This window comes from Octopus bimaculoides, chromosome 1 (assembly GCF_001194135.2).
Source record: "Octopus bimaculoides isolate UCB-OBI-ISO-001 chromosome 1, ASM119413v2, whole genome shotgun sequence".
Taxonomy (NCBI): Eukaryota; Metazoa; Mollusca; class Cephalopoda; order Octopoda; family Octopodidae; genus Octopus; species Octopus bimaculoides.
This window is the reverse complement of record NC_068981.1, coordinates 54,702,379-54,708,021: the sequence shown is the minus strand read 5'-3', so window position 1 is coordinate 54,708,021 and position 5,643 is coordinate 54,702,379. Positions and strand designations below refer to the sequence as shown.

Below are 5,643 nucleotides of genomic sequence, written 5' to 3'. Positions count from 1 at the left end.
TGTGTGTGTGTGTGTGTGTCTCCAACGTACCATTCTCCAAGCCTTCCAGTGACTCCAGTCCAACCCCTCCACTTTGCACATCTTCCTCAACCTACCCCTTCCCTCCTTCAAATAAGAACTTTTTGTCTTTTCTATGGCGAAGTGTTGTACATATTTCTTCAATATTAATGCAATATTGTCATCAAATTTGGAAGTTATATCCAAATATACGTCTTAAAATCTTCATAGATCCTTATAAGATTAATATTCTGCATAGAAGTAACCCTCACTGAAAGCAATACTTTATATACTAATCTCAGTTTTAATCCATCTAATACTTTTTCAATCCTTAACTTTACAAATCCAGATTACTGATTTCCAATCTCAAAACTACATATGCAACAAGATGGTTGAGGTTTTGGGTTAGATTTTGCCAATATATGAAGGGATAAAATTGTCATCATAACAGGTATCAACCTTGATAAATGTTTATGAACTTGTGTAGCTCTCTTTCAATCAGGTGCTTTTAAGAGTCAAAAATCTTGGTGTCATGTCAACTCTGGTTCATTAAACCAATAGCATTCAAACATTATATCCCTTATTTTAAATCCATTTGTGTGTTTCACTCTCTTGATATCAACTTACCTCAGACCAACTCTAGTTCTATCATACAAAATTACTGCTTATAGATTTCCAAATGTAAAATGCTTCTATCTTAAGAACCAGAGCTGGCCTGAAGCAAATGAGAATATCCTTTGAATAAGATGCAGGTCTACTTACAAGCCATCCTCATATGATGTGATGGCTACTCTCAATCAAATCCAACACTCATACACAATGAACCAGTAGTCCAGTATTGAATTCACTCCGTAATTTCTCCTTTCCACCTTTAACTGGAGTTCATAGAAACAAACAATAGGAAAAAGACAGAAAAGGTTATGGACTAAGTGAAAGCTTGTATTTTATTTTGTAGGAATTTATAATGCATATAAAAGGATGAATGGATATGCCATTGGCTGAGGGTTTGGGGGTTGGGGGCTCAATCACAACTTCTCATCACACACTGCAGCCATGCACTCCACTAGGGTCTCCCTAGTCCATTCCTTGATGTCATCGCTCCATCTTCAAGTGTGTACAGATGTGTGTGATCACAATTAGGCAAGCAACCTATTTCTTGATTAGTGAAATGGAAACAATTGGTACCGCCCGTTTTTACATTCTAAGTTCAAATTCCACCAAGGTCGACTTTATCTTTCATCCTTTCAGGATCAATAAAACAAGTACCAGTTCAACACTGGAGTCGATGTAATTGACTTATTCCCTCCCCCGAACTTATTGGCCTTGTGCCAAAATTTGAAATTATTATTATCAATCCATAAGACTATAAATTGTCAGTTATGTTCCAGTAATCCCAGGAAAAAATACCTAAATTCAATACATTTCAAAATCAAAAGCAAATCAATTAAAGGAAACCAACTTATAATACGAGAAATTATGTAACAATTTGAACACTTAGAAAATCCAACTAAGATTATTGTTGAGATTTGAGAAGTAAGACAGAAATTCTTCTCAATGGCATCCTCTTTCACAATCTCCAGATTCTATATAAAATCCATACTGGCACAGGTTATAACTTATGACTTAGAGAAGGGATATGTGTAGTGACCAATATTAGAATTAGGAGCTACTTATAAAACTTGCGATCCGATGCATAAGTGGCAAAACTTAGATGATGGTTTAAAAAATCTTCATAAAATACAGAATATATCTAAATATATCACGTGCACGAGTACTGTTTAGTTTCTACACACTGATAGACACCTTGTCGATATTTTATTGTTTCAGAAAACTGAAGGAGTGGACTGAGAAAACTACTTTCTTGGCATCTCAGGTATCAATACAGGTAGGAGGCTATTCGAAGATGGAACAGGAGTACAACTGGCAGTAACTTCTGAGAGTTAGACACTAATAAATAAATACCTTAATGAAAAACCACTAGGATACACCTGCGTCAATTCGAATCTCATCCACGTCACCATACAAATAATTCCTAATTCTGAGTATCAACTTTAAGAAACAGGACAATGCATTTTTAGTTAATTTGCCACGAAACTAACAGCCTCGTTTTTATGGTTTGACTTTCGTTGAAGGCCCCAATGCGTATAAAATGTTCAATATTACACATTAAAAACTAAGAAAATGATAACACTTGTCGAAATCATTATTTGGCTTTTAATTAGAAAAGTAAATTCATAAAGTTTGGTGCTCGCTAACTGTTACTATGGTGAAGTAGACAACAACAGCTTGTCTAAGTTGATGACCAAAAGATTTGCATAATATATTCACATGACCTATATTATACTCGGTGCATATGTTAAAGGACAAAGGTCGTAGAAATCAATAGATAAAACCGAGAACGAATAAGTTACTTAGTAGCATTAAATGGAAACACGACAACATTCTAGCGACAGCTTAATTCAACACAATACATTCATACATGCGCGCGCGCGTATATACACATACCGATTTTATACATATATGTATACATATATATCGGGTACACATTTTTCGTGTGGAATTGATGCTTCGAATAGCGTAATAGAAGATTTATAAAAGGAAGTAGATAAAATCTGTTGCATTGAGAGAAACAATAATATTAACAAAAAAAACAAAACATTTGTAACACTATAGTAGTAGTAGGTGAAATTAGAAATAGGTGATTTTTTTTCGAAATATAATGTTAACATTATTTTAAAGATTACAATCGAAAAAAAAAACTTAAATAAAATAATGATAATGCAGGAGTTTGGAAGCTAAATATAATATAGCCTTTAACCCTAACAAAGAGTTGAAAAGGTTGATAGGCAATGCCAGGTCATTGGTATACAGTCAACAAATGCAGAGGTCATGTATCTTTCTTACAACAACGAAGAGACAATGGTACGGGCATGTGTCAATATCCTTAACCGTGTTCGATTTCATTTCTGATAGGATCACCATGAAAAATATTTTGTTATAAAATACAATATAAAAACATATACAAGAAAATTTATGAACTAACCCACATTGGCTCCACAAAGACTATCACTTAACCAGACTATTCATAATAATGAAGTTCACTGAACAGGAAATTGCTATGTGTATATAAAGCATACAACTAAATTGAAAGTAATATACAATGACAACAGAATAAGAATGGCGGGTACTAAATTATCAAGAAAAAGGATCACGAAAGATTTTCCAGATCATATACAAAGCTCCATTATTGAAAACAGAACAGACGTTCGTCGTGGGGAAATTAACAAACAAAAAGTAGCGATGTCTGTAGCTTTAATTGAATTCTCAACAATTACAGAAGACAAAATTGACAAACTTACCTCTATAACTTTCTTATAAATCGAATCACATTCAATGATTTTCTTTCGGATAAGCAACCAACTTAAAGGTCAGAGGTTGTGACCTGCATATGAGGGGTACCTAAATGTACAAGAAACAGTTCAGCTGATTGGTTTATAGTGATATAACGTTATTGGCATCCTGAAGTTAGTGATGAGATATTACGCGATATTACGTGACTTGTATACAGTAGGGGCAATTATTATCTTCGTCGCTGCTGTTTATTTAATACAGATTTGTTTATTAAAACAAAACTAACGAAAATTAAAATGAATGTGAGATCCGTTAACTCTCAAGTCCATATTTTAATTCAATCCAGGTGATATTATGATGGAAATGAAATTATGCAGTTTATTTTCTATATTTATTAGCATTCTCCTGTTTTTGTTTTTTAATGTGTTATAATTAACTTCTTCACAGCAGAAGTTTCGAACGACGTAATACATGGTTTTAGCTCAAAAACAAAAAAAAGCTACTTCAGCTACTTAGCCATATACTAAGGGAGAAAATCCACTTAAATTATGTTATTTCCATACCGATGTCATCTCCCTTGGTTTGTAATTCGCAGCAAGCAGAGAATTGAATGTTTAACGCGCGCCAACTTTACCGCTAATTTGTATTAAGAAAGCATAAACCGCATAGCTTCTCATTTCCCGTACTTTCAGCGATTTAAGCTTCGTTTCTGAGATAAATAAAAGGATCTTTTCAATCTGACGGACAGATTTTTTAATTAATTTTTTTTTTAACTAAACACTTTTAAACTTCGGATCCTGGTAGAATATGTCGCATAGAACAGGGTTTACTCTTAACGTTTTTGACAAAATTTTGTATTTTAGAAGTTATTTCGTGTTAAAGTTGTCGTATTTGGGTAATTTTAACCAATCAATGACGTGTATTCAGCTGAAGAAAATTACTGCTGCTGTTTGCGAACAACTTCCGGGTCCACACTTCCCTTCTTTAATAACCAGAGATGTTTTTATAGCAACATAGGTTTGCTGTATCAGGGTTGATTTGAGGTTAAATAACAACAAAATTATTACTGAGACAGACAAACGACGAAGCCTGTATGTGGTTGCGTGACCTACTAGGAAAAGTAGCCAAACTTTTTTTTATATACAGAATAGAAGAACCTCTATCCTATCATATACACGTAGAGTCCATTATGCCTGGGTAGAAAGACGGAATTGTCACAGTTGGGATATCTTTGATAATATCTGTTTAATCAGATCTAACTCGGGACTAAACAACAAGTGACGAAAGGAACGAGATGAGGCAACCAGAGAGCCTTTACCTGGTCGCTCTTCCGTCTTCAAGAAAAAAAAATAATGCAAGTTTATATTATTGTATGAGGGAATCCCAATATTTGGATTATGGATACTTGCTATCTTTTATTCTTTCAACTTTTCATTAACTTTAGCTGCTTTATCATTCAGTGAAGAATATTGTTTTAACCACAGGATAGCTCTGATTGTAATGGATCTGTGAGAAAAGGCGTTCCAACCATGACCATTTTGTCTTATTCTGTTCTAGAAGTAATGAATTCCTAAGCGAACATTATAAAATAATATAATCTTGCATCATTTTTTTTTTTTCTTAAAGACGGAAATTTTCTTTTTCTTTTTGTCAGGAAGATTTGGTTGCTTTTTCTAGCAACTCGAGCGACCAGGTAAAGGCTCTCAGGTTGCCTCGTCTCGTTCCCTTCGTCACTTGTTGTTTAGTTCCGAGTCGGATCCGATTGACAGATATGATCAAAGACATCCCAACTGATATAATGGACTCTACGTGCATATCATAGGATAGAGGTTTTTTCTATTCTGTATATAAAAAAAGTTTGGCTACATTTTCTAGTAGGTCATACAGGCTCCGTCGTTTGTCTGTCTCAGTAATAATTTTGTTGTTATTTAACCTCAAATCAACCCTGATACAGCAAACCTATGTTGCTATAAAAACATCTTTGGTTATTAAAGAAGGATTTTGTTAGGTAAGTGTGGACCCGGAAGTTGTTCGCAAACAGCAGCAGTAATTTTCTTCAGCTGAATACACGTCATTGATTGGTTAAAATTACCCAAATACGACAACTTTAACACGAAATAACTTCTAAAATACAAAATTTTGTCAAAAATGTTAAAAGTAAACCCTGTTTTATGCGACATATTCTACCAGCATCCGAAGTTTTAAAGTGTTTAGTTAAAAAAAAATAATTAAAAATCTGTCCGTCAGATTGAAAAGATCCAAATAAAAAAACAAAACAATTAGTGATTTATATAT

General features: G+C 33.8%; 1 protein-coding gene across 8 annotated transcripts in view; it reads right to left on the bottom strand.

Annotated features, from left to right (window-relative positions):
- The window catches only part of LOC106869571 (orphan steroid hormone receptor 2), a 168,721-nt gene extending 164,893 nt beyond the window's left edge, over positions 1-3,828 (bottom strand). For 3 of the 8 annotated variants that reach the window (XM_052966720.1, XM_052966711.1, XM_052966731.1), the window contains exon 1: positions 3,357-3,827. The gene's annotated coding sequence lies outside the window, so the exon portion shown is untranslated. Of the gene's footprint in view, positions 1-3,040; positions 3,060-3,356 lie in introns of those variants that run through there. The other 5 variants (XM_052966728.1, XM_052966745.1, XM_052966737.1 and 2 more) reach the window with 4 other exon arrangements.
- Between the last annotated feature and the right edge of the window lie 1,815 nt (positions 3,829-5,643).